Genomic DNA, 15,043 nt, shown 5'->3' on the forward strand with positions numbered 1-15,043 from the left:
CAGAGGTGGCAGTAATGAGCTGGTATGCCCAGAAGGGCTGAAGTCCCTCAGATAATGGAACTGCGATCCCAGGGTTGCTGAGCTGTAGAGAGACTATAGATAGTGAATAGACAGGGTATGCTGTATACATAGCCAGTAGTAGATGACAATCTCACATAGAATCTTAAGGAGGCTTAGTAGCTGGAAAGAGTTAGGCCCTTGAGGAGCGAGTACCTGGTCCCAGGGAAAGCTCTGAGAGAGCGGTGGCAACTCACGATTGTCTGTATCTGTAATAGCTTCTAGGCAGTAGAGAATCTTCAGAGTCTTCAGGAACATGGGCCCTCGAGGAGCAAGTACCGGTTCCTATCTGCAATCTGAAATAGAGAAAAGAGAATGAAGCTCCCGAGGAGCGGGTACCCCGGGTAAGTCCGAGGAGGCAGAGTAGCATAGAGAGAAGTGGGTCCAGATGAATCCCCACAATCAATCCATATCAATCTCCTTGCTAACTCAAATCGTAAGCGCAAGTGAAGACCTTTTATGCTGGAAGCAGATGACGACAATACAGGGGGACGCCCCTGAGGTTCACGCCCTTGCTGGTACATACTTCGGAGCGTGCGCGCACGCCTTACGTCATCAGGAACATGGTGGATCCGCAGCATTGAGCCGGTCCGGGGACCACGGGGAGAAGCGGCATGGAGATGCCGCGGCAGCAAGCTGTCCATCAGGTCCGGAGGTAGTCGCCTCAGAGGTAGAGAGGGTGGAGGAAGGGCGAAGAGCAGGCCTGAACGCAACAGTATTCACATGTAATGTTCACTTTGACTAGCAACAGATGACTGGAAGTCACAAGAATGGAGACCCAGCAGGTTCCAAAACTGCATGTAAGATTGTTAATGAAACAATGCTTCATAAAAAGAACCAGTATGATGTCTGAAAGAATGCCATGATTGTATTTGAAGATCATGGTGTTGTGTCCTACTTTAAACATTTTAGTATTTCACTGATATATGGGGTTGTTGACTGATATATATTCAGTGTTACTTTCCTCCCACAGCAACCATGGTGGGAACCAAAATGAGGCACCGCTCGTGTATATATATATGTATACATATATATATATATATATATATATATATTTATATTCCTCTTAGAACTCTCAGACCAAATATTTACTCTTACCTCAGACGCGAGTAACTTCAGGCCAGTGTGCCAGCTACGAAATATTGAAAAATATTTATTAATCTAGCTGAGCTGCAGCAGAACCTTTATAAGGCGTTTTAAATAAGACTGCTCCAAACCAGAGATAAACTTAGAAGTGCATTTTTTTTATAAGAGGTAACAACTCATGCTATAGGATGGCATACTTCTATTTACTAAGAAAGCAGAAAAGAAATAAGGAAATAAAGGTTAACAAATAAAAACAATACTTTAGAAAATAAGTTGGCAGAGGATAGTTGAGGATAGTCAAAGGAGGAGGGGGTAGGACTTTTTGGCAGAGAATTAATTTGGTAATCAGAAGAGGAGGTGATACCAAGTTATCTTTCGTATACTTCAGGAGCTGTTTCAGAACATTAAAGGTGACCTAGACCCAGCAACTGCAAGGATTCATACACATTCAGCACAAGTGACATTTTTGTGACCTTCATTTTTTGGCCTCAGGCTCCTTCCAAAGTACAGTAGGGACTGTGGGAGGAATCAACCAGCCAAATTTTTTGAGAGTGCTGAGAAGGGTTTTAATAACTACTATACAGAGAAAGTTCTGAAAAGAACATAATAGGTTTCTTTAATATAACCATGTAGTGTTTTTCTTACCTGACAATATAAAATACAGTTTTTTGTAATAGAAAAATACTTCATTCAATAAATATTTAGATAATATGTGACACCATGTACTGCATTAGCAATGTAGAGATGAAGTTCCCTAGATCTGCACATGACACCTTAATTTGTGTTGGAGCTGATATGGATGATGTGAGTCTATTGTCATGTTGGAAGATGAATCAGTGTCTAGTATGTGTAACCATTTACTGGTAAATTATTTACAATGTATGCTTTATTTATTTTGTTGGTTTTATCTGAATTTGTAAACTTACAAATAAGCAGAACAAAAATTGAAATATATGAAAATCAAATTTGGAGGCCATCAACTATTGCACAGAATTCAGGATGGTAATTATGGAGAAGATGTGCTACCAAGTAAATACAGTAATTTAACCACCTAGAGACTTATGCACTGAAGTTTAATATGCATGCTAAATATGCTTAGTGCATGCTAAAAATATTATATTATAGGTATAGAGTCCAACAGGATAAAGATCATACAAGAGACTAAATGCACAGTAGAATCTATATTTATTTATTTAGAGATTCTTATATACCGCGGTACGTATAGATATACATCACCTCGGTTTACAGTAAACAATAAATTAGCAACAGACTTTACATACAACAGGTTATACCGGAAGTAAACAAATAACAGCCACAGGCTTTACATAAATAACAGGTTTCAGGAGTACATACTATAACTCCTTTAACTATAAAACCAATGCATATTCTATTTCAACAACGAAGCAGGAGTGAAAATATGCCATTAACCTGTTAACGGCCTAATCCAAAGTCAAGTTAATGTTAAGTCACAGATGGGTATATGGGTAGAAATCCCTTATTTGTTGGGTAAGTGTATAGTGATAGGAGTATACTACTGTCCATCTGGACAAAATGGTCAGACAGATGATGAAATGCTAAGAGAAATCAGGGAAGCTAACCAATTTGGCAGTGCAATAATAATGGGTGATTTCAATTACCCCAATATTGACTGGGTAAATGTAACATCAGGACTTACTAGAGACAAAGTTCCTGGATATAATAAATGACTACTTTAAGGAGCAATTGGTTCAGGAAACGAGAGAGGGAGCTATTTTAGATTTAATTCTTAGTGGAATGCAGGATTTGGTGAGAGAGGTAATGGTGGTGGAGCCACTTGGCAATAATGATCATAACATGATCAAATTTAAACAAATAACTGGAAGAGTGACAATAAGTAAATCTACAGCTCTAACATTAAATTTTCAAAAGGGAAACTTTGATAAAATGAGGAAAATAGAAAAAAACTGAAAGGTGCAGCTGCAACGGTTAAAAGTGTTGAACAGGTATGGACATTGTTTAAAAATACAATCCTAGATGCTCAATCCAGATGTATTCCATGCATTCAGAAAGGTAAAAAGAAGGCAAAACGATTACTGGCATGGTTAAAAGGTGAAGTGAAAGTGGCCTTTTTAGCCAAAAGAAATCCTTCAAAAATTGGAAGAAGGATCCATCTGAAGAAAATAGGATAAAGCATAAGTATTGTCAAGTTAAGTGTAAAACATAAGACAGGCGAAGAGAGAATATGAAATGAAGTTGGCCGTAGAAGCGAAAACTCATAATAAAATCTTTTAAAAATATATCCAAAGCAAGTAACCTGTGAGGGAGTTGGTTGGACCATTAGATGACAGAGGGGTTAAAGGGGCTCTTAGGGAAGATAAGGTCATTGCATTAATTTCTAACGTATTGGTAATCCGTAATGTATAGAGCCATATCCTTAGTATTCGTGGGGAAGCGATACGTATCGCGATTCCCCACGAATACAACGAATCTTCGCCGAATTATTCGGCCGTCTAAAGGAGAAAATTTAAACAAACCCCCACCCTCCTGACCCCCCCTAAGACTTACCAAAACTCCCTGGTGGTCCAACAGGGGGTCCGGGAGCGATCTCCTGCACTCACCTCCTCGGCTGCCGGTATTCAAAATGGCGCCGATAGCCTTTGCCCTTACTATGTCACAGGGGCCACCGGTGCCATTGGTCAGTCCCTGTCACATGGTAGGAGCACAAGATGGCACCGGCCATTCATTGCAGGAGATGACACCGGCCATCCATTGCAGGAGATGGCTCCAGGACCCCCTGCTGGACCACCAGGGAGTTTTGGTAAGTCTTGGGGGGGGGGGGTTAGGAGGGTGGGGGGTTGTAGTTAATTCAATTTTAGCCAGGAAATGAATAAGAATGAATGCATTAATGTATCAGGGGCCCCCCCTTGCCGAATGCAATGTATCTGCCCCCGACGAATACTAATTCCGAATGCAACATATGGCATCCCTCTGCACATCCCTAGTGAACTGGATCTCAGGAACAGACTGGAGCTGGGTGCAGATAAGTGTGAACTGGAACTCAGGAACAGACTGGAGCTGGGTGCAGGTAAGAGTAAACTGGAATTCAAGAACAGAGTGCAGGTAAGCGTGGAACTGGAATAACTGGAACAGAGGCTAGAGCATGAAATGACTAAGACATCACAGAACATGAAAGATAAATCCTGAATGTAACAGTGCAGAAAGGCCCCAAGGGGCAAGACAGGGAGAGGCCTAGAGAGGCCATAGCATTAGATAAGACCAGAAGGCCAGAGTTCAAGAGTAGACCTGAATAGGCCACAAACAAGGAAGGAGCTAGAAGGCCCTAAGGCCACAGGGCAAGACTAAAAACAGAAGGCCGGGTGCCCACAAGGCAAGAGAAGGAACGACAAGGCTAGGCAGGGTAGAGGTCAGAAGGCCCAAAAGGCCACAAACCAAGCAAGGTAAGACTGGAGTAGGAAGGTTCAAAGGCCATGAAGCAAAGCAAGGAAAGGCACGGGAAGGCTACACGGCAGATGTGGCTAGAGCAAAATAGGAACTCAATGCTGATGCACTGAGGCAGGGAATAGACAGGGTTAATTAGGGCTGGAGTCTGGGTATGGTGCAGGCAGGAAAGAGGAGGTTGGCCAGATGGAGGAGAGACCCTATAGAGGTTCCATGGTGGAGCAGAGGCTTTACGACAGGCTGAGGATTGAGACCAGGGACATGATGGATTGTTCAATTCAGAGCGGAGCTCACCGGGCTCCCCTGGTGGAGGGGAGGCTGCACCGCAGACAGAACCATAACACTACTGTACTGTCATAATATTGACTTTGTTTTACTTGCATCTGATGAAGTGGACTCTGTCCTTGAAAAATCACACTTCAATAAATTGGTTAGCCTATAAGGTGCCACCTGACTCCTGTCATTTTTGCTACACCAGACTAGCATGGATATCCTTCTGAAGATTTTTTCACTTTTGTTATTCTATTTTTAATAATTTTGGGGTACATATTCAAATGCTATTTAGACAGATAATGAGAAAGTTATCCATCTAAATGGCTTAGCCACATATATTTATCTGGCTAGAATTTAGCTGTGTAAGTTGGGAGTGTTCCTGGAGATAACTCTAATTTATCCAGGTAAATTCAGCGGCAAGGCTGCGCCACTGAATATCCCAGTTAAGTTAGCTGGACATGTGTATCTGGCTTACTTAACCAGCCACTCTGTGGCTGAATATTTACCCCTTTATTTTTTGTATGTATATGTTTTATTATGTGTGTATGTGTGATCCATGCTGAACATTATGGATTTGTGGAATATAAGATATAGAAGTAATAAATAACTGATCAAAAAGTACAAATTTAATTCACAAGAGGAAAAAAATTCCCATTATTATTTACACCATTATAAAGTCTTTTCCATCCAAAGGTTCTCAAATGGCACTTTTTTGCAAAACATTGTTCTACATCTTACACTGCCTAAGGCACAAAGTTTGAACTATCTCAAGATTTGAAGAGAATGGCATAAATGTTAATAAAATATAGCCAGGATATGTTATCTGTCTTTTGGGCTCAGCATTCATGGAACTCACAATACCCAAGACAGGTATAGTGGTGGGGAGGTCAGGATGTTTCACTGTATCCAGGGAAAAGGCTGCAGCTGTGACTGTGAGTGATAAGTCCTTGATGTAAGGTACATAGTTGACCCTTGGAGAGATGGTAAGAAGGCAGCTTCTTTCCACAAAAACTGTGATGGCTGACTCCAGCCCTGCCATCTCTGGTGTGTGGCTTTCAGTTACGGGTACTCCTATGTGGTGTGGATAGAGTGGATGAAGTAGAATGGCAGGGAATCAATTTGGTGGATGTGGCATCTGGTGGTATCACTGATTGCCAGAAAACCATCATAGAGGTATTTAGTCTGTCCAGTGAGACCAGTAGGTTGTCAGATCTTTGAGCCATTACATTTGCAGGTCATCGGTGTGTTTTCTGACTGCTTTCTGGCCCTCACTAACGATGTCATCCAGGCAATGCAGCCTCGATACTACAGGGTCTTCATAGAGGAGGAATGGTCAGCTGTCAGTGCCCTTTAGACTCCAGCCAGGCAGAATTCTGAGAGAGAGATATCAAATAAATTCTTCTCTTGAAGCTGGCTGAAGAACCTTCTGATGGTTTGCTTTCTTACCCCTGCAAGCTAACTTGACTGAGTGTTGTCTGAGCATGTGGGTCTGTCTTCAGGGCATTGGTAGCACAGGTTCCAGTATACAGATATCAACTTCTTAGTCTGTTTCATGTTGCTCTGTGACAGTGGTTGGGTCAATGAGCATGGGCCCTGTGCATGCTGCAGTTCAGAGGGATCTTCAAAAACCTAATGGATCTAGGAAAAAAATTATAGATAAGTAAGGAATCTTGTTGGAAAACAAGAATCCCTAGAGCTTTCATCAGAGATGTCAGGTTCATCTGCAGCAAGGCTCCTACCCTCTAATTGCCCTACCCTGAAAAATGTGAATGCCCCAATAAGTTCCCAACCCTCCGCTAAGATCCTCGCTCAATGTTTCCCCCAAATGTATCAAATGGCACTGCTCTTACTGGGCCAGCAACACAGCCTACAGTTACTTCACTTCCTTAGCCTGTAACCTTCACCAGCCTGGATTGACAAGTTGGAACGTATAAGAAAACCCTGCAAAGAAGGTTACTGGACTCTTGATGTGTGTTCCCAACTGGTGGTTTTGTAATGCAGGTAGCTCACCAGCTTGCCCTTATTGTGTTATCAAAGCAGTAGCTGTGGATTCAGTAAAGTTACCATTGATTTCCTGACCCTATTTTTTCACAATTAATTGTTCTACTGGTGTGAGGTGAACTATACAGATATGCCCACCTGCTGTATTCCTGTGAAAGTCCAGGGCCTTAGCATTCCCCTTTTGAAATCTTAATATGTATTGTCATAGACTCTTCTCTCTTGGGTAAAGTCCTCAGTGTTTTTCCCATGTAAGATTACTCAAGTCCTGTTTAACACAGCATATAGTGTCCTTCTACAGACAGGTTAACCATGCAGTATCAAAGTCCAAACAAATCAATTTTGCACAATTACAAATTGCAGTCTCCTTTCAAATAGGGTTCAAGAACACCTCACTATCAGGTTCAACTGAAAGACAGTTGTCAAACTGAGTAAATACAAATCTTCTTGGCAAACACTCTCTCTCTCTTTCTGCCTCAGCCATAGAGCTGTCTTTCTCACAGTTCACAACTTAAAAAAATATCCATGCTGTATTAGAAGTTCTTTTCCACACGAGAGAAAACAGTTTTATCAGCAAGTCTCTATACTGCAGCTTTATCAGCTTCTAGAATGGATAAGCTGATATAAACCACCTCAAACGGGAGCCTCAGCAGCCTTTCTTGCTACCAGCTTCATACAGGTGTTTGTACTTATCTGTTCCCCTCATGTCAAAGCTACACTGAAAACACGCCAGAGAGATAAAGTTCCTGGATGGAATAAATGATAGCTTTATGGAGCAATTGGTTCAGGAACCGGCGAGAGAGGGAGCAATTTTAGATCTAATTCTCAGTGGAGCACAGGATTTGGTGAGAGAGGTAACAGTGGTGAGGCCACTTGGCAATAGTGATCATTATCTGATCAAATTTGATTTAATGACTGGAAGGGGGACAGTAAGCAAATCCACGGTTCTCGTGCTAAACTTTCAAAAGGGAAACTTTGATAAAATGAGAAAAATAGTTAGAAAAAAACTGAAAGGAGCAGCTACAAAAGTAAAAAGTGTGCAAGAGGTGTGGTCATTGTTCAAAAATACCATCCTAGAAGCACAATCCAGATGTGTTCCACACATTAAGAAAGGTGGAAAGAAGGCAAAACAATTACTGGCATGGTTAAATGGGGAGGTGAAAGAAGCTATTTTAGCCAAAGATCTTCATTAAAAAACTGGAAGAAGGATCCAACAGAAGAAAATAGGATAATGCATAAACGTTGGCAAGTTAAATGTATTGTCATAGACTCTTCTCTCTTGGGTAAAGTCCTCAGTGTTTTTCCCATGTAAGACAGTCTAAGAGAGAATTTGAAAAGAAGTTGGCTGTAGAGGCAAAAACTCACAGTAAAAACTTTTTTAAATATATCCGAAGCAGAAAGCCTGTGAGGGAGTCAGTTGGACCATTAGATGATCGACGGGTTAAAGGGGCACTTAGATAAGATAAGGCCATCACGGAAAGTTTAAATGATTTCCTTTCTTCGGTGTTTACTGAAGAGGATGTTGTGGAGGTACCCGTACTGGAGAAGGTTTTCATGGGTAATGATTCAGATGGACTGAACCAAATCACGGTGAACCTAGAAGATGTGGTAACATAGAAACATAGAAACATAGAAATGACGGCAGAAGAAGACCAAATGGCCCATCCAGTCTGCCCAGCAAGCTTCACACATTTTTTTTCTCATACTTATCTGTTTCTCTTAGCTCTTGGTTCTATTTTCCCTTCCACCCCCACCTTTAATGTAGAGAGCAGTGATGGAGCTGCATCCAAGTGAAATATCTAGCTTGATTAGTTAGGGTTAGTAGGGGTAGTAGCCGCCGCAATAAGCAAGCTACACCCATGCTTATTTGTTTTACCCAGACTATGTTATACAGCCCTTATTGGTTGTTTTTCTTCTCCCCTGCCGTTGAAGCAGGGAGCTATGCTGGATATGCGTGAAGTATCAGTCTTCTCCCATGCTGTTGAAGCAGAGAGCCATGCTGGATGTGAATCGAAAGTGAAGTATCAGGCACATTTGGTTTGGGGTAGTAACCGCCGTAACAAGCCAGCTACTCCCCGCTTTGTGAGTGCGAACCCTCTTTTCTTCTCCCCTGCCGTTGAAGCAGAGAGCTCTGCTGGATGTGTGAAGTATCAGTTTTTCTTCTCCCCTGCCGTTGAATCAGAGAACTATGCTGTATATGCATTGAAAGTGAAGTATCAGGCTTTTTTGATTTGAGGTAGTAACCGCCGTAACAAGCCAGCTACTCCCCTCTTTGTGAGTGCAAATCCTTTTTTCCACATTTCCTCTTGTTGTTGAAGCTTAGAGCGATGTTGGAGTCACAGTAAGCATGTGTATGTTTATTTAATAAGGGTATTGACTCCAGGCAGTAGCCATCATTCTGGCGAGTCACCCACTCTTCATTGGCAGCATCTTGACTTTATGGATCCACAGTGTTTATCCCACGCCCCTTTGAAGTCCTTCACAGTTCTGGTCTTCACCACATCCTCCGGAAGGGCATTCCAGGCATCCACCACCCTCTCCGTGAAGACCTGATTGACAAACTTAAGAGTAGAAAATTACCTGGACCGGCACTAGGGGGCGGATTTTAAAAGGCCCGCACGCAGAAATCCTTCTGGATTTACGCGCACAGGGCCCTCGCGCGCCGGCGCGCCTATTTTGCATAGGCCGCCGGCGCGCGTAAAGCCCCGGGATGCGCGTAAGTCCTGGGGCTTTCGAAAAGGGGAGGGAGGGGGCGTGTCAGGGGGCATTCCCGAAACGACGCAGCGTTTCGGGGGTGGGCCCGGGGGCGTGGCGCCGGCCTGGGGGTGTGGTCGAGGCCTCCGGACCAGCGCCTGGGACTGGAGGACGGAGCGGGGCTGCCGGCCGACGCGTGCAAAGTTACGCCTGCTTTCAGCAGGCGTAACTTTGCTGACAAAGGTAGGGGGGGGGGTTAGATAGGGCCGGGGGGGGGGTTAGGTAGGGGAAGGGAGGGGAAGGTGGGGGGAGGGCGAAGAAAAGTTCCCTCCAAGGCCGCTTCGAAATCAGACCACCCTCGGAGGGAACAGGCAGGCCGCGCTGGGCTCGGCGCACACAGGTTGCACAAATGTGCACCCACTTGCGTGCGCCGACGTAGCCGCGTGTATCTTATAAAATCTAGCGTACTTTTGTTCGCGCCTGCTGTGCGAACAAAAGTACGTGCTCGCGCAAGTATTTAAAATCTGCCCCTAGGGATGTGAATCGTTTTTTAACGATTTAAATTATCGTCCGATAATTTTAAAATCGTCATTAATCGGTAAGGGATTCGATACAATAGGAATTCCCTCAATTTATTGTGAAAAATCATTAAATTGAGTACGGGAATTATTTGGGGGGAGGGCGGGAAAACCGGCACACCAAAACAAACCCTAAACCCACCCCGACCCTTTAAAACCAATCATTTACCCTCCCCCACCCTCCCGAACCCCCCCAAAATGTTAAATTACCTGGTGGTCCAGTGGGGAGGGGGGGGGGCCCGGCGCGATCTCCCGCTCTCGGGCCATCGGCGCCATTTTGGCTACCACTGATAAAAATGGTGCCGATGGCCCGATAAAAAAAACCCCACCCCGACCCTTTACAAATTACCCCTTTGCTTCTCCCACCCTCCTGACCCCCCCAAAAACCTTTTACATGTACCTGGTGGTCTAGCGGGGGGTCTGGGAGCCATCCCTGCAATCATACCCTCGGTGCCGGTGCCGGTGCTGGACTGGTTTCAAAATGGCGCCGGTCGCCTTTGCCCTCACTATGTTACAGGGAGCGACCATCGCTCCCTGTGACATAGTGAGGGCAAAGGTGATCGGCGCCATTTTGAAACCAGTCCAGCACCGAGGGTATGATTGAAGGGATGGCTCCCGGACCCCCCGCTAGACCACCAGGTACATGTAAAAGGTTTTTGGGGGGGTTGGGAGGGTGGGAGAAGCAAAGGGGTAATTTGTAAAGGGTTGGGGTGGGGTTTTTTTATCGGGCCATCGGCACCATTTTTATCAGTGGTAGCCAAAATGGCGCTGATGGCCCGAGAGCGGGAGATCACGCCGGGACCCCCCCCCCCCCCCACTGGACCACCAGGTAATTTAACATTTTGGGGGGGGTTTCGGGAGGGTGGGAGAGCAAAGGGGTCATTTGTAAAGGGTCGGGGTGGGTTTTTTTTTTATCTGCTCAGGCCTCACTAAAAAATTAATGATGTGAATTGGAATCGGAACCGATTCCAATTCACATCTCTAACGATCCGATTTTTTTCTCCCTCCATCCGAACCTGATCGTTAAAACGATTGGGCACACGATTCACATCTCTAGTATACACCCCTGAGTTCTGAAGGAACTAAAAAATGAAATTTCAGACCTATTAGTAAAAATTTGTAACCTGTCATTAAAATCATCCATTGTACCTGGAGGATAGCTAATGTAACCCCCATATTTAAAAAGGGCTCCGGTGATGATTTTTAATATACTTTATTAAGGACTTGTTAAGATCTTTAATGTATTTTTATTTAAGAACTCCATTGGTGCAGGGAGGGAGGGAGGGAGGAATATAATGGAGGGGTGGTTTGGGGTTTTGGAGGGAGGAATAGAATGTAGGGGTGGTTTTGGGTTTTGAGAGAAGGGATGGGAGTTAAATGGACTAGGAAGAGAAAAATGAACATAAGAGTTTTACAAAAATATGCTGTATGTAATCAGATATATATATTGTAATGTTCATTATTGTATGTTTTTTAAAAAATAAACAAATGAAATAACTAGCTATGTGATGAATATAAACTGCGAGAAGATAATAAATGAATCTCCAAAATGTGACTGATATTAAAACTAAGTAGTGTTGTTTAGTTTAATTATTGATATAGAGATAAGACCTCAGTTTTGGCAAGAGATCTGAATTAACAGAAACTTCTGATGGCCAATTGGTCCAATCATCGGTCTTATAATCTCTAATTTTAATTTTGTTAGTTTTAATAAAAAATTATTTTATTATTTATTGCCACGGTACCAACCTTACAAATTACTTTATTATTTTTAACTTTTTACTAAAATTAATGTCTATTGGTGCTAGTAAAGCAACATTGTAAGTTTCAAAAGTTGATTATTTTTGCTTTGCTTTGATGTTAAACTTGGTTCATAAATTTTGAAAACTGTTTCCTAATTATTGATGAAATTGATGTTAGTCACTTTTAATAAATGGCATTGATATTTGATTGCCTATAAATTGAAATACTTAATAAAGTGACAACACATTCACTCAGTTCAACAACTAGCTGAGTAATACTGATTGATTGGACTGACACGTCTCAAGAGCATAACATGGTGTAGCTGTTCAACAACTTTGTAGCATTAATGAACCAAAATAGCAAGTCATTCACTTAGCCAAACAATTAACTGTGTTATGCTGATGGACCCGATCGTCTCAAAAAAATAACAAAATGTTAATGTTCAGCAATTTTGTAGCAGTTTGTCAGATTCTTAATGTCTCTGTGTGAATGTACCACAATGTTGACTCATACAACTGTGTGAAACTAGTCCAATGACATAATATCTCAAAATTGATATAAAATTCTCTGCAGCCAAATATATAATGCAGGTTAAGCAATCAAATTTCCAGTCTTGCAATTGAAAATGGGACGAACGGTGTCACTCACATCGTCTCTCATATGATTTTATATCCCGACAAAATTATTTAACCGGCAGAACACTTATCTGAGGTTTGATGAATTTGGTGATCTCAAACGTTGCAGATTATTCTTTTACTTGGTTCTGCCGTAACTGAGACCCAAAGGTCTAACAACCGCCGCCAACGCGGCCGGCGTTTCGCAAAACACGCTGCTTCAAGGCGGACTCTAGATTTGAACAACACATAAATTAAAAATTGTAAATCTTTTTGAAAGCCATTTATTGCATGAAAACGGACTTGAATTTACTTACGATTTGTAAAGAGAGACTTCTTCTACTGTGGTCGGGCTCAGACTGAAATTGTTTTCAAAAAATGGCCGCGCTAGATTTAAGCTGATGATTGGCTTAAAAAGTCACCAATGGGTGTTCTTGGTTACAAGCTGCCAACGTACTGACGTTGTGCTATGCTATCAATGCCATACGTATTGTTGCAATGTAACGCTTACTGCTTGTCAATAAAGATCTTAAATGTTAAACTCAATTACATCCGTCATACTTCCTTTACTTAAATATGGAATGGATTACCATACTTAGCGAAACTACAGACCGGTTAGTCTGACTTCAGTGCCAGGAAAAATAGTGGAAAGTATTCTAAACATCAAAATCACAGAACATATATAAAGACATGGTTTAATGGAACAAAGTCAGCATGGCTTTACCCAAGGCAAATCTTGCTTCACAAATCTGCTTCACTTTTTTGAAGGAGTTAATAAATATGTGGATAAAGGTGAACCTGTAGATGTAGTGTCCTTGGATTTTCAGAAGGCATTTGACAAAGTTCTTCATGAGAGGTTTCTAGGAAAACTAAAAAGTCATGGGATAGGTGGCGATGTCCTTTCGTGGATTACAAACTGGCTAAAAGACAGGAAACAGAGAATAGGATTAAATAGACAGTTTTCTCAGTGGAAGGGAGTGGGCAGTGGAGTGCCTCAGGGATCTGTATTGGGACCCTTACTTTTCAATATATTTATAAATGATCTGGAAAGAAATATGACGAGTGAGGTAATCAAATTTGCAGATGATACAAAATTGTTCAGAGTAGTTAAATCACAAGCAGATTGTGATAAATTGCAGGAAGACCTTGTGAGGCTGGAAAATTGGGCATCAAAATGGCAGATGAAATTTAATGTGGACAAGTGCAAGGTGATGCATATAGGGAAAAATAACCCATGCTATAGTTACACAATGTTAGGTCTCATATTAGGTGCTACTACCCAAGAAAGAGATCTAGGTGTCATAGTGGATAACACATTGAAATCGTCGGTTCAGTGTACTGTGGCAGTCAAAAAGCAAACAGAATGTTGGGAATTATTAGAAAGGGAATGGTGAATAAAACAGAAAATGTCTTAATGCCTCTGTATCGCTCCATGGTGAGACCACACCTTGAATACTGTGTACAATTCTGGTCGCTGCATTTCAAAAAAGATATAATTGCAATGGAGAAGGTACAGAGAAGGGCGACCAAAATGATAAAGGGAATGGAACAGCTCCCCTATGAAGAAAGACTAAAGAGGTTAGGACTTTTCAGCTTGGAGAAGAGACGGCTGAGGGGGGATATGATAGAGGTGTTTAAAATCATGAGAGGTCTAGAATGGGTAGATGTGAATCGGTTATTTACTCTTTCGGATAATAGAAAGACTAGGGGGCACTCCATGAAGTTAGCGTGTGGCACATTTAAAACTAATCATAGAAAGTTCTTTTTCACTCAACACACAATTAAACTCTGGAATTTGTTGCCAAAAGATGTGGTTAGTGCAGTCAGTATAGCTGTGTTTAAAAAAGGATTGGATAAGTTCTTGGAGAAGTCCATTACCTGCTATTAATTAAGTGACTTAGATAATAACCACCGCTAATACTAGCAACGGTAACATGGAATAGACTTAGTTTTTGGGTACTTGCCAGGTTCTTATGGCCTGGATTGGCCACTGTTGGAGACAGGATGCTGGACTTGATGGACCCTTGGTCTGACCCAGTGTGGCGTGTTCTTATGTTCTCTTTTCTTTATTCAGTACTGCAGGGCTGCAAGTCCCTCAATATATTCCATGTCTTCTGCTTCTTCCTGAGATGGTGGCAAATATATTTCCATGTTCTCTTGTTCCTGTACCTGGTCTATCTTAGTCCTCTACACTGTGACTGCCTCTGTTCCTTCATCCAAGCCAGGTCTCCTCTTTCTTCAACTTTTCATTTGGTTTCTCATATGCACCTGGGAGCTGCACTGCTCCACCTACAGTGTTCTCCTGGGATTTATAATGTATACCAGTGGTTTACAAGGGTCCTTCTCTTTTGAAATAATGCCTCTGCATTTTCCTAAGCTCCATAGGGAAAACCAGTGATAAGGACATGAGTACCTCATCACAATATGTTTGAAATGCTTGTCAGTCCATTGGATGATTCAGAGGCTGGTGACATCTGCTGCAATTCAATGTCAAATTTGTTCTTTGGCTGCCTGGTCATTTCTAGTTCAGTCTTGCCAAAAAAGCACCTTAGTGCTATCTAA

Source organism: Rhinatrema bivittatum, chromosome 2 (genome assembly GCF_901001135.1).
Source record: "Rhinatrema bivittatum chromosome 2, aRhiBiv1.1, whole genome shotgun sequence".
NCBI classification, from domain to species: domain Eukaryota; kingdom Metazoa; phylum Chordata; class Amphibia; order Gymnophiona; family Rhinatrematidae; genus Rhinatrema; species Rhinatrema bivittatum.